Source organism: Leuciscus leuciscus (genome assembly GCF_965113295.1).
Source record: "Leuciscus leuciscus genome assembly, chromosome: 15".
In the NCBI taxonomy this organism is placed as follows: Eukaryota; Metazoa; Chordata; class Actinopteri; order Cypriniformes; family Leuciscidae; genus Leuciscus; species Leuciscus leuciscus.
Window position 1 is genome coordinate 1,064,251 of NC_138739.1, and position 19,850 is coordinate 1,084,100.

Genomic DNA, 19,850 nt, shown 5'->3' on the forward strand with positions numbered 1-19,850 from the left:
ATCCTAACCCCTGCTTTGCACTGTTGTTTTGAAAATTAAGAAAAAGCACAGGGTGCACTTTCTGCCGTCTCCATGTTTTTTAGGACCTTGGAGACATGAAAACCCTTTTTCAATTTTATTGACTTCATATAAAAGTAGACATTCTAAGAGTTTCTCTTGTATACACACACACAATAAAAACAAAACGTTGTGCCTTTGTAAAATAAAGAATAACGGGGCGCGCTTTCTGCCGTCCGTTTCCTCTCCGCGAACTCGTTTGTTCAACTATGAAATTGGGTTCCTTTTTGTGACCGTTTTTTCTTCATTTTGTTGCTCTGTATAAATTCGTGTAAAAAACTACAAAGATTACGGTTATAAACACGAGCTTCGGCTAATAGGAAACGAAGGAGGTGTTGCTGTAATTTATAGTACTGACTTCAGTATAACTCAGTGTTGCATAACGCACCCTCACTTCAAAAGCATTATATTTGAATCTAGACCTCTATCTGGTGTAAGTGCAAAATTCCATTTAAGACTTGTGCTGGCTACTGTGTGCAGGCCACCATTGGAATTTACAGACATTCTGAACTCTATTGGAATTAGGTAACATCAGGACTCACTCAATGTCGTAATCATTATATCTAATATTCTCACATGGAATCAATGTTGATTTCATCGCTCTGCGGACACCTCCGGGACAGGTGCTGGTCCTCCATCTGATCTGGATACGGCCCGGATCCAGCTGACTACATGCGCTGTGGTCGTGTCTAGGTGCAGGTCCACCATCTGATCTTGATATGGCCCTGAAAGAAATGGGAAAAGGAAAGAAGGAGGACTGAGTCCACAGGGAGCCGTGGCGACCGGAGTCGTCACGACACCCCCTCACCGTTGCCCAAGGACCCAGTCCCAAACGTATCGCCCACCGAACCTACCATGGGATGGAGAACTGAGTCCAGAGGCTGTAATTTATAGAACTGACTTCAGTATAACTCAGTGTTGCATAACGCACCCTCACTTCAAAAGCATTATATTTGAATCTAGACCTCTATCTGGTGTAAGTGCAAAATTCCATAGATTTTCCATAGAGTTGCCAAAAGGAACCTGGACCCATCGCCACACCGAACCTTCCATGGGACGGAGGACTCAGTCCGCAGGGAGTTTCCCACACGGTTTCGCCAACCGTCCCAAACGTCGCCCACCGAAACCTACCATGGAATACAGTAGAGAGTCCACAGGGAACCATGGCGTTCGGGAACATCACGACACCGTCCCAACCGTCGGCCCGAGGACTCAGTCTGCAGGAAGTCGTGGCACCGTCCCCAAGGGGTGGAGGAAGTTCTGAAATAGATCAAGAAACGACAAAGTCAGTATGCTCAGCATTCTGAATTCAACGCTATCCTAACCCCTGCTTTGCACTGTTGTTTTGAAAATTAAGAAAAAGCACAGGGTGCACTTTCTGCCGTCTCCATGTTTTTTAGGACCTTGGAGACATGAAAACCCTTTTTCAATTTTATTGACTTCATATAAAAGTAGACATTCTAAGAGTTTCTCTTGTATACACACACACAATAAAAACAAAACGTTGTGCCTTTGTAAAATAAAGAATAACGGGGCGCGCTTTCTGCCGTCCGTTTCCTCTCCGCGAACTCGTTTGTTCAACTATGAAATTGGGTTCCTTTTTGTGACCGTTTTTTCTTCATTTTGTTAATCTGTTAATTTAAGTGACATATTTCATGTATAACCCTATTTATTCCTTTTACACATGTACACTTTTATTCTGTTTTTCTCCACTCACAAGCGCCGCAGTCGTTTTAGTTTAAACCACGCCCTCTCGTCTTTCATCTTGTATCCTGTATTGGGGCGTAAATCTATTTAATTACTTCAAGAACACAGCTGTAATCAGCACTTAAAATCTTTCTAGTCACTTTATTTCATCATTTTCACATTAATCACAGGGGAACAAACAATAAGCTGAGGCCCCGATCACACAGAGCGGTTTGTCATTTAAAAACATGGAACGGGGGGGAAAAAAAAACTACAAAGATTACGGTTATAAACACGAGCTTCGGCTAATAGGAAACGAAGGAGGTGTTGCTGTAATTTATAGTACTGACTTCAGTATAACTCAGTGTTGCATAACGCACCCTCACTTCAAAAGCATTATATTTGAATCTAGACCTCTATCTGGTGTAAGTGCAAAATTCCATTTAAGACTTGTGCTGGCTACTGTGTGCAGGCCACCATTGGAATTTACAGACATTCTGAACTCTATTGGAATTAGGTAACATCAGGACTCACTCAATGTCGTAATCATTATATCTAATATTCTCACATGGAATCAATGTTGATTTCATCGCTCTGCGGACACCTCCGGGACAGGTGCTGGTCCTCCATCTGATCTGGATACGGCCCGGATCCAGCTGACTACATGCGCTGTGGTCGTGTCTAGGTGCAGGTCCACCATCTGATCTTGATATGGCCCTGAAAGAAATGGGAAAAGGAAAGAAGGAGGACTGAGTCCACAGGGAGCCGTGGCGACCGGAGTCGTCACGACACCCCCTCACCGTTGCCCAAGGACCCAGTCCCAAACGTATCGCCCACCGAACCTACCATGGGATGGAGAACAGAGTCCAGAGGGAGCTGTGGCGACCGGAGTCGTCACAACACCCCCACCGTCGCCCAAGGACTCAGACCCAAACGCATCGCCCACCCAAGGGTTTAGCCGATACCTGCCTGGGTTTGACGCGACTTCCCTGCAGCCAGACTCCTTGAGGCAACGGCTGGGACGGTGGGCGCCCACCGTCTCAATCATCAGCCCAAGAAATCAGACCAGAGGCAGTTTCGCGGCAACCCCAGGGGGGGGTGTCGACAAAAAACCCATGGGTGGCTCTGCGCCCAGGTTCCTTCAGCACTCCCTGGGGGGTGTCCAACTCCCAGCAGACTGACTCCCTGTGGCAACGGTCGGGACAGTGGGCGCCCAATGTCTTAACTGTCGCACTAAGGAATCAGCCGCAGTGAGCTGCAACACCCCTCATTGAGTTGCCGAAAGGAACCTGGACCCATCGCCACACCGAACCTTCCATGGGACGGAGGACTCAGTCCGCAGGGAGTTTCCCACACGGTTTCGCCAACCGTCCCAAACGTCGCCCACCGAAACCTACCATGGAATACAGTAGAGAGTCCACAGGGAACCATGGCGTTCGGGAACATCACGACACCGTCCCAACCGTCGGCCCGAGGACTCAGTCTGCAGGAAGTCGTGGCACCGTCCCCAAGGGGTGGAGGAAGTTCTGAAATAGATCAAGAAACGACAAAGTCAGTATGCTCAGCATTCTGAATTCAACGCTATCCTAACCCCTGCTTTGCACTGTTGTTTTGAAAATTAAGAAAAAGCACAGGGTGCACTTTCTGCCGTCTCCATGTTTTTTAGGACCTTGGAGACATGAAAACCCTTTTTCAATTTATTGACTTCATATAAAAGTAGACATTCTAAGAGTTTCTCTTGTATACACACACACAATAAAAACAAAACGTTGTGCCTTTGTAAAATAAAGAATAACGGGGCGCGCTTTCTGCCGTCCGTTTCCTCTCCGCGAACTCGTTTGTTCAACTATGAAATTGGGTTCCTTTTTGTGACCGTTTTTTCTTCATTTTGTTAATCTGTTAATTTAAGTGACATATTTCATGTATAACCCTATTTATTCCTTTTACACATGTACACTTTTATTCTGTTTTTCTCCACTCACAAGCGCCGCAGTCGTTTTAGTTTAAACCACGCCCTCTCGTCTTTCATCTTGTATCCTGTATTGGGGCGTAAATCTATTTAATTACTTCAAGAACACAGCTGTAATCAGCACTTAAAATCTTTCTAGTCACTTTATTTCATCATTTTCACATTAATCACAGGGGAACAAACAATAAGCTGAGGCCCCGATCACACAGAGCGGTTTGTCATTTAAAAACATGGAACGGGGGGGGGGAAAAAACTACAAAGATTACGGTTATAAACACGAGCTTCGGCTAATAGGAAACGAAGGAGGTGTTGCTGTAATTTATAGTACTGACTTCAGTATAACTCAGTGTTGCATAACGCACCCTCACTTCAAAAGCATTATATTTGAATCTAGACCTCTATCTGGTGTAAGTGCAAAATTCCATTTAAGACTTGTGCTGGCTACTGTGTGCAGGCCACCATTGGAATTTACAGACATTCTGAACTCTATTGGAATTAGGTAACATCAGGACTCACTCAATGTCGTAATCATTATATCTAATATTCTCACATGGAATCAATGTTGATTTCATCGCTCTGCGGACATCTCCGGGACAGGTGCTGGTCCTCCATCTGATCTGGATACGGCCCGGATCCAGCTGACTACATGCGCTGTGGTCGTGTCTAGGTGCAGGTCCACCATCTGATCTTGATATGGCCCTGAAAGAAATGGGAAAAGGAAAGAAGGAGGACTGAGTCCACAGGGAGCCGTGGCGACCGGAGTCGTCACGACACCCCCTCACCGTTGCCCAAGGACCCAGTCCCAAACGTATCGCCCACCGAACCTACCATGGGATGGAGAACAGAGTCCAGAGGGAGCTGTGGCGACCGGAGTCGTCACAACACCCCCACCGTCGCCCAAGGACTCAGACCCAAACGCATCGCCCACCCAAGGGTTTAGCCGATACCTGCCTGGGTTTGACGCGACTTCCCTGCAGCCAGACTCCTTGAGGCAACGGCTGGGACGGTGGGCGCCCACCGTCTCAATCATCAGCCCAAGAAATCAGACCAGAGGCAGTTTCGCGGCAACCCCAGGGGGGGGTGTCGACAAAAAAACCATGGGTGGCTCTGCGCCCAGGTTCCTTCAGCACTCCCTGGGGGGTGTCCAACTCCCAGCAGACTGACTCCCTGTGGCAACGGTCGGGACAGTGGGCGCCCAATGTCTTAACTGTCGCACTAAGGAATCAGCCGCAGTGAGCTGCAACACCCCTCATTGAGTTGCCGAAAGGAACCTGGACCCATCGCCACACCGAACCTTCCATGGGACGGAGGACTCAGTCTGCAGGGAGTTTCCCACACGGTTTCGCCAACCGTCCCAAACGTCGCCCACCGAAACCTACCATGGAATACAGTAGAGAGTCCACAGGGAACCATGGCGTTCGGGAACATCACGACACCGTCCCAACCGTCGGCCCGAGGACTCAGTCTGCAGGAAGTCGTGGCACCGTCCCCAAGGGGTGGAGGAAGTTCTGAAATAGATCAAGAAACGACAAAGTCAGTATGCTCAGCATTCTGAATTCAACGCAATCCTAACCCCTGCTTTGCACTGTTGTTTTGAAAATTAAGAAAAAGCACAGGGTGCACTTTCTGCCGTCTCCATGTTTTTTAGGACCTTGGAGACATGAAAACCCTTTTTCAATTTTATTGACTTCATATAAAAGTAGACATTCTAAGAGTTTCTCTTGTATACACACACACAATAAAAACAAAACGTTGTGCCTTTGTAAAATAAAGAATAACGGGGCGCGCTTTCTGCCGTCCGTTTCCTCTCCGCGAACTCGTTTGTTCAACTATGAAATTGGGTTCCTTTTTGTGACCGTTTTTTCTTCATTTTGTTGCTCTGTATAAATTCGTGTAAAAAACTACAAAGATTACGGTTATAAACACGAGCTTCGGCTAATAGGAAACGAAGGAGGTGTTGCTGTAATTTATAGTACTGACTTCAGTATAACTCAGTGTTGCATAACGCACCCTCACTTCAAAAGCATTATATTTGAATCTAGACCTCTATCTGGTGTAAGTGCAAAATTCCATTTAAGACTTGTGCTGGCTACTGTGTGCAGGCCACCATTGGAATTTACAGACATTCTGAACTCTATTGGAATTAGGTAACATCAGGACTCACTCAATGTCGTAATCATTATATCTAATATTCTCACATGGAATCAATGTTGATTTCATCGCTCTGCGGACACCTCCGGGACAGGTGCTGGTCCTCCATCTGATCTGGATACGGCCCGGATCCAGCTGACTACATGCGCTGTGGTCGTGTCTAGGTGCAGGTCCACCATCTGATCTTGATATGGCCCTGAAAGAAATGGGAAAAGGAAAGAAGGAGGACTGAGTCCACAGGGAGCCGTGGCGACCGGAGTCGTCACGACACCCCCTCACCGTTGCCCAAGGACCCAGTCCCAAACGTATCGCCCACCGAACCTACCATGGGATGGAGAACTGAGTCCAGAGGCTGTAATTTATAGAACTGACTTCAGTATAACTCAGTGTTGCATAACGCACCCTCACTTCAAAAGCATTATATTTGAATCTAGACCTCTATCTGGTGTAAGTGCAAAATTCCATAGATTTTCCATAGAGTTGCCAAAAGGAACCTGGACCCATCGCCACACCGAACCTTCCATGGGACGGAGGACTCAGTCCGCAGGGAGTTTCCCACACGGTTTCGCCAACCGTCCCAAACGTCGCCCACCGAAACCTACCATGGAATACAGTAGAGAGTCCACAGGGAACCATGGCGTTCGGGAACATCACGACACCGTCCCAACCGTCGGCCCGAGGACTCAGTCTGCAGGAAGTCGTGGCACCGTCCCCAAGGGGTGGAGGAAGTTCTGAAATAGATCAAGAAACGACAAAGTCAGTATGCTCAGCATTCTGAATTCAACGCTATCCTAACCCCTGCTTTGCACTGTTGTTTTGAAAATTAAGAAAAAGCACAGGGTGCACTTTCTGCCGTCTCCATGTTTTTTAGGACCTTGGAGACATGAAAACCCTTTTTCAATTTTATTGACTTCATATAAAAGTAGACATTCTAAGAGTTTCTCTTGTATACACACACACAATAAAAACAAAACGTTGTGCCTTTGTAAAATAAAGAATAACGGGGCGCGCTTTCTGCCGTCCGTTTCCTCTCCGCGAACTCGTTTGTTCAACTATGAAATTGGGTTCCTTTTTGTGACCGTTTTTTCTTCATTTTGTTAATCTGTTAATTTAAGTGACATATTTCATGTATAACCCTATTTATTCCTTTTACACATGTACACTTTTATTCTGTTTTTCTCCACTCACAAGCGCCGCAGTCGTTTTAGTTTAAACCACGCCCTCTCGTCTTTCATCTTGTATCCTGTATTGGGGCGTAAATCTATTTAATTACTTCAAGAACACAGCTGTAATCAGCACTTAAAATCTTTCTAGTCACTTTATTTCATCATTTTCACATTAATCACAGGGGAACAAACAATAAGCTGAGGCCCCGATCACACAGAGCGGTTTGTCATTTAAAAACATGGAACGGGGGGGAAAAAAAAACTACAAAGATTACGGTTATAAACACGAGCTTCGGCTAATAGGAAACGAAGGAGGTGTTGCTGTAATTTATAGTACTGACTTCAGTATAACTCAGTGTTGCATAACGCACCCTCACTTCAAAAGCATTATATTTGAATCTAGACCTCTATCTGGTGTAAGTGCAAAATTCCATTTAAGACTTGTGCTGGCTACTGTGTGCAGGCCACCATTGGAATTTACAGACATTCTGAACTCTATTGGAATTAGGTAACATCAGGACTCACTCAATGTCGTAATCATTATATCTAATATTCTCACATGGAATCAATGTTGATTTCATCGCTCTGCGGACACCTCCGGGACAGGTGCTGGTCCTCCATCTGATCTGGATACGGCCCGGATCCAGCTGACTACATGCGCTGTGGTCGTGTCTAGGTGCAGGTCCACCATCTGATCTTGATATGGCCCTGAAAGAAATGGGAAAAGGAAAGAAGGAGGACTGAGTCCACAGGGAGCCGTGGCGACCGGAGTCGTCACGACACCCCCTCACCGTTGCCCAAGGACCCAGTCCCAAACGTATCGCCCACCGAACCTACCATGGGATGGAGAACAGAGTCCAGAGGGAGCTGTGGCGACCGGAGTCGTCACAACACCCCCACCGTCGCCCAAGGACTCAGACCCAAACGCATCGCCCACCCAAGGGTTTAGCCGATACCTGCCTGGGTTTGACGCGACTTCCCTGCAGCCAGACTCCTTGAGGCAACGGCTGGGACGGTGGGCGCCCACCGTCTCAATCATCAGCCCAAGAAATCAGACCAGAGGCAGTTTCGCGGCAACCCCAGGGGGGGGTGTCGACAAAAAACCCATGGGTGGCTCTGCGCCCAGGTTCCTTCAGCACTCCCTGGGGGGTGTCCAACTCCCAGCAGACTGACTCCCTGTGGCAACGGTCGGGACAGTGGGCGCCCAATGTCTTAACTGTCGCACTAAGGAATCAGCCGCAGTGAGCTGCAACACCCCTCATTGAGTTGCCGAAAGGAACCTGGACCCATCGCCACACCGAACCTTCCATGGGACGGAGGACTCAGTCCGCAGGGAGTTTCCCACACGGTTTCGCCAACCGTCCCAAACGTCGCCCACCGAAACCTACCATGGAATACAGTAGAGAGTCCACAGGGAACCATGGCGTTCGGGAACATCACGACACCGTCCCAACCGTCGGCCCGAGGACTCAGTCTGCAGGAAGTCGTGGCACCGTCCCCAAGGGGTGGAGGAAGTTCTGAAATAGATCAAGAAACGACAAAGTCAGTATGCTCAGCATTCTGAATTCAACGCAATCCTAACCCCTGCTTTGCACTGTTGTTTTGAAAATTAAGAAAAAGCACAGGGTGCACTTTCTGCCGTCTCCATGTTTTTTAGGACCTTGGAGACATGAAAACCCTTTTTCAATTTTATTGACTTCATATAAAAGTAGACATTCTAAGAGTTTCTCTTGTATACACACACACAATAAAAACAAAACGTTGTGCCTTTGTAAAATAAAGAATAACGGGGCGCGCTTTCTGCCGTCCGTTTCCTCTCCGCGAACTCGTTTGTTCAACTATGAAATTGGGTTCCTTTTTGTGACCGTTTTTTCTTCATTTTGTTAATCTGTTAATTTAAGTGACATATTTCATGTATAACCCTATTTATTCCTTTTACACATGTACACTTTTATTCTGTTTTTCTCCACTCACAAGCGCCGCAGTCGTTTTAGTTTAAACCACGCCCTCTCGTCTTTCATCTTGTATCCTGTATTGGGGCGTAAATCTATTTAATTACTTCAAGAACACAGCTGTAATCAGCACTTAAAATCTTTCTAGTCACTTTATTTCATCATTTTCACATTAATCACAGGGGAACAAACAATAAGCTGAGGCCCCGATCACACAGAGCGGTTTGTCATTTAAAAACATGGAACGGGGGGGGGAAAAAAACTACAAAGATTACGGTTATAAACACGAGCTTCGGCTAATAGGAAACGAAGGAGGTGTTGCTGTAATTTATAGTACTGACTTCAGTATAACTCAGTGTTGCATAACGCACCCTCACTTCAAAAGCATTATATTTGAATCTAGACCTCTATCTGGTGTAAGTGCAAAATTCCATTTAAGACTTGTGCTGGCTACTGTGTGCAGGCCACCATTGGAATTTACAGACATTCTGAACTCTATTGGAATTAGGTAACATCAGGACTCACTCAATGTCGTAATCATTATATCTAATATTCTCACATGGAATCAATGTTGATTTCATCGCTCTGCGGACATCTCCGGGACAGGTGCTGGTCCTCCATCTGATCTGGATACGGCCCGGATCCAGCTGACTACATGCGCTGTGGTCGTGTCTAGGTGCAGGTCCACCATCTGATCTTGATATGGCCCTGAAAGAAATGGGAAAAGGAAAGAAGGAGGACTGAGTCCACAGGGAGCCGTGGCGACCGGAGTCGTCACGACACCCCCTCACCGTTGCCCAAGGACCCAGTCCCAAACGTATCGCCCACCGAACCTACCATGGGATGGAGAACAGAGTCCAGAGGGAGCTGTGGCGACCGGAGTCGTCACAACACCCCCACCGTCGCCCAAGGACTCAGACCCAAACGCATCGCCCACCCAAGGGTTTAGCCGATACCTGCCTGGGTTTGACGCGACTTCCCTGCAGCCAGACTCCTTGAGGCAACGGCTGGGACGGTGGGCGCCCACCGTCTCAATCATCAGCCCAAGAAATCAGACCAGAGGCAGTTTCGCGGCAACCCCAGGGGGGGGTGTCGACAAAAAACCCATGGGTGGCTCTGCGCCCAGGTTCCTTCAGCACTCCCTGGGGGGTGTCCAACTCCCAGCAGACTGACTCCCTGTGGCAACGGTCGGGACAGTGGGCGCCCAATGTCTTAACTGTCGCACTAAGGAATCAGCCGCAGTGAGCTGCAACACCCCTCATTGAGTTGCCGAAAGGAACCTGGACCCATCGCCACACCGAACCTTCCATGGGACGGAGGACTCAGTCCGCAGGGAGTTTCCCACACGGTTTCGCCAACCGTCCCAAACGTCGCCCACCGAAACCTACCATGGAATACAGTAGAGAGTCCACAGGGAACCATGGCGTTCGGGAACATCACGACACCGTCCCAACCGTCGGCCCGAGGACTCAGTCTGCAGGAAGTCGTGGCACCGTCCCCAAGGGGTGGAGGAAGTTCTGAAATAGATCAAGAAACGACAAAGTCAGTATGCTCAGCATTCTGAATTCAACGCTATCCTAACCCCTGCTTTGCACTGTTGTTTTGAAAATTAAGAAAAAGCACAGGGTGCACTTTCTGCCGTCTCCATGTTTTTTAGGACCTTGGAGACATGAAAACCCTTTTTCAATTTTATTGACTTCATATAAAAGTAGACATTCTAAGAGTTTCTCTTGTATACACACACACAATAAAAACAAAACGTTGTGCCTTTGTAAAATAAAGAATAACGGGGCGCGCTTTCTGCCGTCCGTTTCCTCTCCGCGAACTCGTTTGTTCAACTATGAAATTGGGTTCCTTTTTGTGACCGTTTTTTCTTCATTTTGTTAATCTGTTAATTTAAGTGACATATTTCATGTATAACCCTATTTATTCCTTTTACACATGTACACTTTTATTCTGTTTTTCTCCACTCACAAGCGCCGCAGTCGTTTTAGTTTAAACCACGCCCTCTCGTCTTTCATCTTGTATCCTGTATTGGGGCGTAAATCTATTTAATTACTTCAAGAACACAGCTGTAATCAGCACTTAAAATCTTTCTAGTCACTTTATTTCATCATTTTCACATTAATCACAGGGGAACAAACAATAAGCTGAGGCCCCGATCACACAGAGCGGTTTGTCATTTAAAAACATGGAACGGGGGGGGAAAAAAAACTACAAAGATTACGGTTATAAACACGAGCTTCGGCTAATAGGAAACGAAGGAGGTGTTGCTGTAATTTATAGTACTGACTTCAGTATAACTCAGTGTTGCATAACGCACCCTCACTTCAAAAGCATTATATTTGAATCTAGACCTCTATCTGGTGTAAGTGCAAAATTCCATTTAAGACTTGTGCTGGCTACTGTGTGCAGGCCACCATTGGAATTTACAGACATTCTGAACTCTATTGGAATTAGGTAACATCAGGACTCACTCAATGTCGTAATCATTATATCTAATATTCTCACATGGAATCAATGTTGATTTCATCGCTCTGCGGACATCTCCGGGACAGGTGCTGGTCCTCCATCTGATCTGGATACGGCCCGGATCCAGCTGACTACATGCGCTGTGGTCGTGTCTAGGTGCAGGTCCACCATCTGATCTTGATATGGCCCTGAAAGAAATGGGAAAAGGAAAGAAGGAGGACTGAGTCCACAGGGAGCCGTGGCGACCGGAGTCGTCACGACACCCCCTCACCGTTGCCCAAGGACCCAGTCCCAAACGTATCGCCCACCGAACCTACCATGGGATGGAGAACTGAGTCCAGAGGCTGTAATTTATAGAACTGACTTCAGTATAACTCAGTGTTGCATAACGCACCCTCACTTCAAAAGCATTATATTTGAATCTAGACCTCTATCTGGTGTAAGTGCAAAATTCCATAGATTTTCCATAGAGTTGCCAAAAGGAACCTGGACCCATCGCCACACCGAACCTTCCATGGGACGGAGGACTCAGTCCGCAGGGAGTTTCCCACACGGTTTCGCCAACCGTCCCAAACGTCGCCCACCGAAACCTACCATGGAATACAGTAGAGAGTCCACAGGGAACCATGGCGTTCGGGAACATCACGACACCGTCCCAACCGTCGGCCCGAGGACTCAGTCTGCAGGAAGTCGTGGCACCGTCCCCAAGGGGTGGAGGAAGTTCTGAAATAGATCAAGAAACGACAAAGTCAGTATGCTCAGCATTCTGAATTCAACGCTATCCTAACCCCTGCTTTGCACTGTTGTTTTGAAAATTAAGAAAAAGCACAGGGTGCACTTTCTGCCGTCTCCATGTTTTTTAGGACCTTGGAGACATGAAAACCCTTTTTCAATTTTATTGACTTCATATAAAAGTAGACATTCTAAGAGTTTCTCTTGTATACACACACACAATAAAAACAAAACGTTGTGCCTTTGTAAAATAAAGAATAACGGGGCGCGCTTTCTGCCGTCCGTTTCCTCTCCGCGAACTCGTTTGTTCAACTATGAAATTGGGTTCCTTTTTGTGACCGTTTTTTCTTCATTTTGTTAATCTGTTAATTTAAGTGACATATTTCATGTATAACCCTATTTATTCCTTTTACACATGTACACTTTTATTCTGTTTTTCTCCACTCACAAGCGCCGCAGTCGTTTTAGTTTAAACCACGCCCTCTCGTCTTTCATCTTGTATCCTGTATTGGGGCGTAAATCTATTTAATTACTTCAAGAACACAGCTGTAATCAGCACTTAAAATCTTTCTAGTCACTTTATTTCATCATTTTCACATTAATCACAGGGGAACAAACAATAAGCTGAGGCCCCGATCACACAGAGCGGTTTGTCATTTAAAAACATGGAACGGGGGGGGGGAAAAAACTACAAAGATTACGGTTATAAACACGAGCTTCGGCTAATAGGAAACGAAGGAGGTGTTGCTGTAATTTATAGTACTGACTTCAGTATAACTCAGTGTTGCATAACGCACCCTCACTTCAAAAGCATTATATTTGAATCTAGACCTCTATCTGGTGTAAGTGCAAAATTCCATTTAAGACTTGTGCTGGCTACTGTGTGCAGGCCACCATTGGAATTTACAGACATTCTGAACTCTATTGGAATTAGGTAACATCAGGACTCACTCAATGTCGTAATCATTATATCTAATATTCTCACATGGAATCAATGTTGATTTCATCGCTCTGCGGACACCTCCGGGACAGGTGCTGGTCCTCCATCTGATCTGGATACGGCCCGGATCCAGCTGACTACATGCGCTGTGGTCGTGTCTAGGTGCAGGTCCACCATCTGATCTTGATATGGCCCTGAAAGAAATGGGAAAAGGAAAGAAGGAGGACTGAGTCCACAGGGAGCCGTGGCGACCGGAGTCGTCACGACACCCCCTCACCGTTGCCCAAGGACCCAGTCCCAAACGTATCGCCCACCGAACCTACCATGGGATGGAGAACAGAGTCCAGAGGGAGCTGTGGCGACCGGAGTCGTCACAACACCCCCACCGTCGCCCAAGGACTCAGACCCAAACGCATCGCCCACCCAAGGGTTTAGCCGATACCTGCCTGGGTTTGACGCGACTTCCCTGCAGCCAGACTCCTTGAGGCAACGGCTGGGACGGTGGGCGCCCACCGTCTCAATCATCAGCCCAAGAAATCAGACCAGAGGCAGTTTCGCGGCAACCCCAGGGGGGGGTGTCGACAAAAAACCCATGGGTGGCTCTGCGCCCAGGTTCCTTCAGCACTCCCTGGGGGGTGTCCAACTCCCAGCAGACTGACTCCCTGTGGCAACGGTCGGGACAGTGGGCGCCCAATGTCTTAACTGTCGCACTAAGGAATCAGCCGCAGTGAGCTGCAACACCCCTCATTGAGTTGCCGAAAGGAACCTGGACCCATCGCCACACCGAACCTTCCATGGGACGGAGGACTCAGTCCGCAGGGAGTTTCCCACACGGTTTCGCCAACCGTCCCAAACGTCGCCCACCGAAACCTACCATGGAATACAGTAGAGAGTCCACAGGGAACCATGGCGTTCGGGAACATCACGACACCGTCCCAACCGTCGGCCCGAGGACTCAGTCTGCAGGAAGTCGTGGCACCGTCCCCAAGGGGTGGAGGAAGTTCTGAAATAGATCAAGAAACGACAAAGTCAGTATGCTCAGCATTCTGAATTCAACGCTATCCTAACCCCTGCTTTGCACTGTTGTTTTGAAAATTAAGAAAAAGCACAGGGTGCACTTTCTGCCGTCTCCATGTTTTTTAGGACCTTGGAGACATGAAAACCCTTTTTCAATTTTATTGACTTCATATAAAAGTAGACATTCTAAGAGTTTCTCTTGTATACACACACACAATAAAAACAAAACGTTGTGCCTTTGTAAAATAAAGAATAACGGGGCGCGCTTTCTGCCGTCCGTTTCCTCTCCGCGAACTCGTTTGTTCAACTATGAAATTGGGTTCCTTTTTGTGACCGTTTTTTCTTCATTTTGTTAATCTGTTAATTTAAGTGACATATTTCATGTATAACCCTATTTATTCCTTTTACACATGTACACTTTTATTCTGTTTTTCTCCACTCACAAGCGCCGCAGTCGTTTTAGTTTAAACCACGCCCTCTCGTCTTTCATCTTGTATCCTGTATTGGGGCGTAAATCTATTTAATTACTTCAAGAACACAGCTGTAATCAGCACTTAAAATCTTTCTAGTCACTTTATTTCATCATTTTCACATTAATCACAGGGGAACAAACAATAAGCTGAGGCCCCGATCACACAGAGCGGTTTGTCATTTAAAAACATGGAACGGGGGGGAAAAAAAAACTACAAAGATTACGGTTATAAACACGAGCTTCGGCTAATAGGAAACGAAGGAGGTGTTGCTGTAATTTATAGTACTGACTTCAGTATAACTCAGTGTTGCATAACGCACCCTCACTTCAAAAGCATTATATTTGAATCTAGACCTCTATCTGGTGTAAGTGCAAAATTCCATTTAAGACTTGTGCTGGCTACTGTGTGCAGGCCACCATTGGAATTTACAGACATTCTGAACTCTATTGGAATTAGGTAACATCAGGACTCACTCAATGTCGTAATCATTATATCTAATATTCTCACATGGAATCAATGTTGATTTCATCGCTCTGCGGACACCTCCGGGACAGGTGCTGGTCCTCCATCTGATCTGGATACGGCCCGGATCCAGCTGACTACATGCGCTGTGGTCGTGTCTAGGTGCAGGTCCACCATCTGATCTTGATATGGCCCTGAAAGAAATGGGAAAAGGAAAGAAGGAGGACTGAGTCCACAGGGAGCCGTGGCGACCGGAGTCGTCACGACACCCCCTCACCGTTGCCCAAGGACCCAGTCCCAAACGTATCGCCCACCGAACCTACCATGGGATGGAGAACTGAGTCCAGAGGCTGTAATTTATAGAACTGACTTCAGTATAACTCAGTGTTGCATAACGCACCCTCACTTCAAAAGCATTATATTTGAATCTAGACCTCTATCTGGTGTAAGTGCAAAATTCCATAGATTTTCCATAGAGTTGCCAAAAGGAACCTGGACCCATCGCCACACCGAACCTTCCATGGGACGGAGGACTCAGTCCGCAGGGAGTTTCCCACACGGTTTCGCCAACCGTCCCAAACGTCGCCCACCGAAACCTACCATGGAATACAGTAGAGAGTCCACAGGGAACCATGGCGTTCGGGAACATCACGACACCGTCCCAACCGTCGGCCCGAGGACTCAGTCTGCAGGAAGTCGTGGCACCGTCCCCAAGGGGTGGAGGAAGTTCTGAAATAGATCAAGAAACGACAAAGTCAGTATGCTCAGCATTCTGAATTCAACGCTATCCTAACCCCTGCTTTGCACTGTTGTTTTGAAAATTAAGAAAAAGCACAGGGTGCACTTTCTGCCGTCTCCATGTTTTTTAGGACCTTGGAGACATGAAAACCCTTTTTCAATTTTATTGACTTCATATAAAAGTAGACATTCTAAGAGTTTCTCTTGTATACACACACACAATAAAAACAAAACGTTGTGCCTTTGTAAAATAAAGAATAACGGGGCGCGCTTTCTGCCGTCCGTTTCCTCTCCGCGAACTCGTTTGTTCAACTATGAAATTGGGTTCCTTTTTGTGACCGTTTTTTCTTCATTTTGTTAATCTGTTAATTTAAGTGACATATTTCATGTATAACCCTATTTATTCCTTTTACACATGTACACTTTTATTCTGTTTTTCTCCACTCACAAGCGCCGCAGTCGTTTTAGTTTAAACCACGCCCTCTCGTCTTTCATCTTGTATCCTGTATTGGGGCGTAAATCTATTTAATTACTTCAAGAACACAGCTGTAATCAGCACTTAAAATCTTTCTAGTCACTTTATTTCATCATTTTCACATTAATCACAGGGGAACAAACAATAAGCTGAGGCCCCGATCACACAGAGCGGTTTGTCATTTAAAAACATGGAACGGGGGGGGGGAAAAAACTACAAAGATTATGGTTATAAACACGAGCTTCGGCTAATAGGAAACGAAGGAGGTGTTGCTGTAATTTATAGTACTGACTTCAGTATAACTCAGTGTTGCATAACGCACCCTCACTTCAAAAGCATTATATTTGAATCTAGACCTCTATCTGGTGTAAGTGCAAAATTCCATTTAAGACTTGTGCTGGCTACTGTGTGCAGGCCACCATTGGAATTTACAGACATTCTGAACTCTATTGGAATTAGGTAACATCAGGACTCACTCAATGTCGTAATCATTATATCTAATATTCTCACATGGAATCAATGTTGATTTCATCGCTCTGCGGACATCTCCGGGACAGGTGCTGGTCCTCCATCTGATCTGGATACGGCCCGGATCCAGCTGACTACATGCGCTGTGGTCGTGTCTAGGTGCAGGTCCACCATCTGATCTTGATATGGCCCTGAAAGAAATGGGAAAAGGAAAGAAGGAGGACTGAGTCCACAGGGAGCCGTGGCGACCGGAGTCGTCACGACACCCCCTCACCGTTGCCCAAGGACCCAGTCCCAAACGTATCGCCCACCGAACCTACCATGGGATGGAGAACAGAGTCCAGAGGGAGCTGTGGCGACCGGAGTCGTCACAACACCCCCACCGTCGCCCAAGGACTCAGACCCAAACGCATCGCCCACCCAAGGGTTTAGCCGATACCTGCCTGGGTTTGACGCGACTTCCCTGCAGCCAGACTCCTTGAGGCAACGGCTGGGACGGTGGGCGCCCACCGTCTCAATCATCAGCCCAAGAAATCAGACCAGAGGCAGTTTCGCGGCAACCCCAGGGGGGGGGTGTCGACAAAAAACCCATGGGTGGCTCTGCGCCCAGGTTCCTTCAGCACTCCCTGGGGGGTGTCCAACTCCCAGCAGACTGACTCCCTGTGGCAACGGTCGGGACAGTGGGCGCCCAATGTCTTAACTGTCGCACTAAGGAATCAGCCGCAGTGAGCTGCAACACCCCTCATTGAGTTGCCGAAAGGAACCTGGACCCATCGCCACACCGAACCTTCCATGGGACGGAGGACTCAGTCCGCAGGGAGTTTCCCACACGGTTTCGCCAACCGTCCCAAACGTCGCCCACCGAAACCTACCATGGAATACAGTAGAGAGTCCACAGGGAACCATGGCGTTCGGGAACATCACGACACCGTCCCAACCGTCGGCCCGAGGACTCAGTCTGCAGGAAGTCGTGGCACCGTCCCCAAGGGGTGGAGGAAGTTCTGAAATAGATCAAGAAACGACAAAGTCAGTATGCTCAGCATTCTGAATTCAACGCTATCCTAACCCCTGCTTTGCACTGTTGTTTTGAAAATTAAGAAAAAGCACAGGGTGCACTTTCTGCCGTCTCCATGTTTTTTAGGACCTTGGAGACATGAAAACCCTTTTTCAATTTTATTGACTTCATATAAAAGTAGACATTCTAAGAGTTTCTCTTGTATACACACACACAATAAAAACAAAACGTTGTGCCTTTGTAAAATAAAGAATAACGGGGCGCGCTTTCTGCCGTCCGTTTCCTCTCCGCGAACTCGTTTGTTCAACTATGAAATTGGGTTCCTTTTTGTGACCGTTTTTTCTTCATTTTGTTAATCTGTTAATTTAAGTGACATATTTCATGTATAACCCTATTTATTCCTTTTACACATGTACACTTTTATTCTGTTTTTCTCCACTCACAAGCGCCGCAGTCGTTTTAGTTTAAACCACGCCCTCTCGTCTTTCATCTTGTATCCTGTATTGGGGCGTAAATCTATTTAATTACTTCAAGAACACAGCTGTAATCAGCACTTAAAATCTTTCTAGTCACTTTATTTCATCATTTTCACATTAATCACAGGGGAACAAACAATAAGCTGAGGCCCCGATCACACAGAGCGGTTTGTCATTTAAAAACATGGAACGGGGGGGGGGAAAAAACTACAAAGATTACGGTTATAAACACGAGCTTCGGCTAATAGGAAACGAAGGAGGTGTTGCTGTAATTTATAGTACTGACTTCAGTATAACTCAGTGTTGCATAACGCACCCTCACTTCAAAAGCATTACATTTGAATCTAGACCTCTATCTGGTGTAAGTGCAAAATTCCATTTAAGACTTGTGCTGGCTACTGTGTGCAGGCCACCATTGGAATTTACAGACATTCTGAACTCTATTGGAATTAGGTAACATCAGGACTCACTCAATGTCGTAATCATTATATCTAATATTCTCACATGGAATCAATGTTGATTTCATCGCTCTGCGGACACCTCCGGGACAGGTGCTGGTCCTCCATCTGATCTGGATACGGCCCGGATCCAGCTGACTACATGCGCTGTGGTCGTGTCTAGGTGCAGGTCCACCATCTGATCTTGATATGGCCCTGAAAGAAATGGGAAAAGGAAAGAAGGAGGACTGAGTCCACAGGGAGCCGTGGCGACCGGAGTCGTCACGACACCCCCTCACCGTTGCCCAAGGACCCAGTCCCAAACGTATCGCCCACCGAACCTACCATGGGATGGAGAACAGAGTCCAGAGGGAGCTGTGGCGACCGGAGTCGTCACAACACCCCCACCGTCGCCCAAGGACTCAGACCCAAACGCATCGCCCACCCAAGGGTTTAGCCGATACCTGCCTGGGTTTGACGCGACTTCCCTGCAGCCAGACTCCTTGAGGCAACGGCTGGGACGGTGGGCGCCCACCGTCTCAATCATCAGCCCAAGAAATCAGACCAGAGGCAGTTTCGCGGCAACCCCAGGGGGGGGTGTCGACAAAAAACCCATGGGTGGCTCTGCGCCCAGGTTCCTTCAGCACTCCCTGGGGGGTGTCCAACTCCCAGCAGACTGACTCCCTGTGGCAACGGTCGGGACAGTGGGCGCCCAATGTCTTAACTGTCGCACTAAGGAATCAGCCGCAGTGAGCTGCAACACCCCTCATTGAGTTGCCGAAAGGAACCTGGACCCATCGCCACACCGAACCTTCCATGGGACGGAGGACTCAGTCCGCAGGGAGTTTCCCACACGGTTTCGCCAACCGTCCCAAACGTCGCCCACCGAAACCTACCATGGAATACAGTAGAGAGTCCACAGGGAACCATGGCGTTCGGGAACATCACGACACCGTCCCAACCGTCGGCCCGAGGACTCAGTCTGCAGGAAGTCGTGGCACCGTCCCCAAGGGGTGGAGGAAGTTCTGAAATAGATCAAGAAACGACAAAGTCAGTATGCTCAGCATTCTGAATTCAACGCTATCCTAACCCCTGCTTTGCACTGTTGTTTTGAAAATTAAGAAAAAGCACAGGGTGCACTTTCTGCCGTCTCCATGTTTTTTA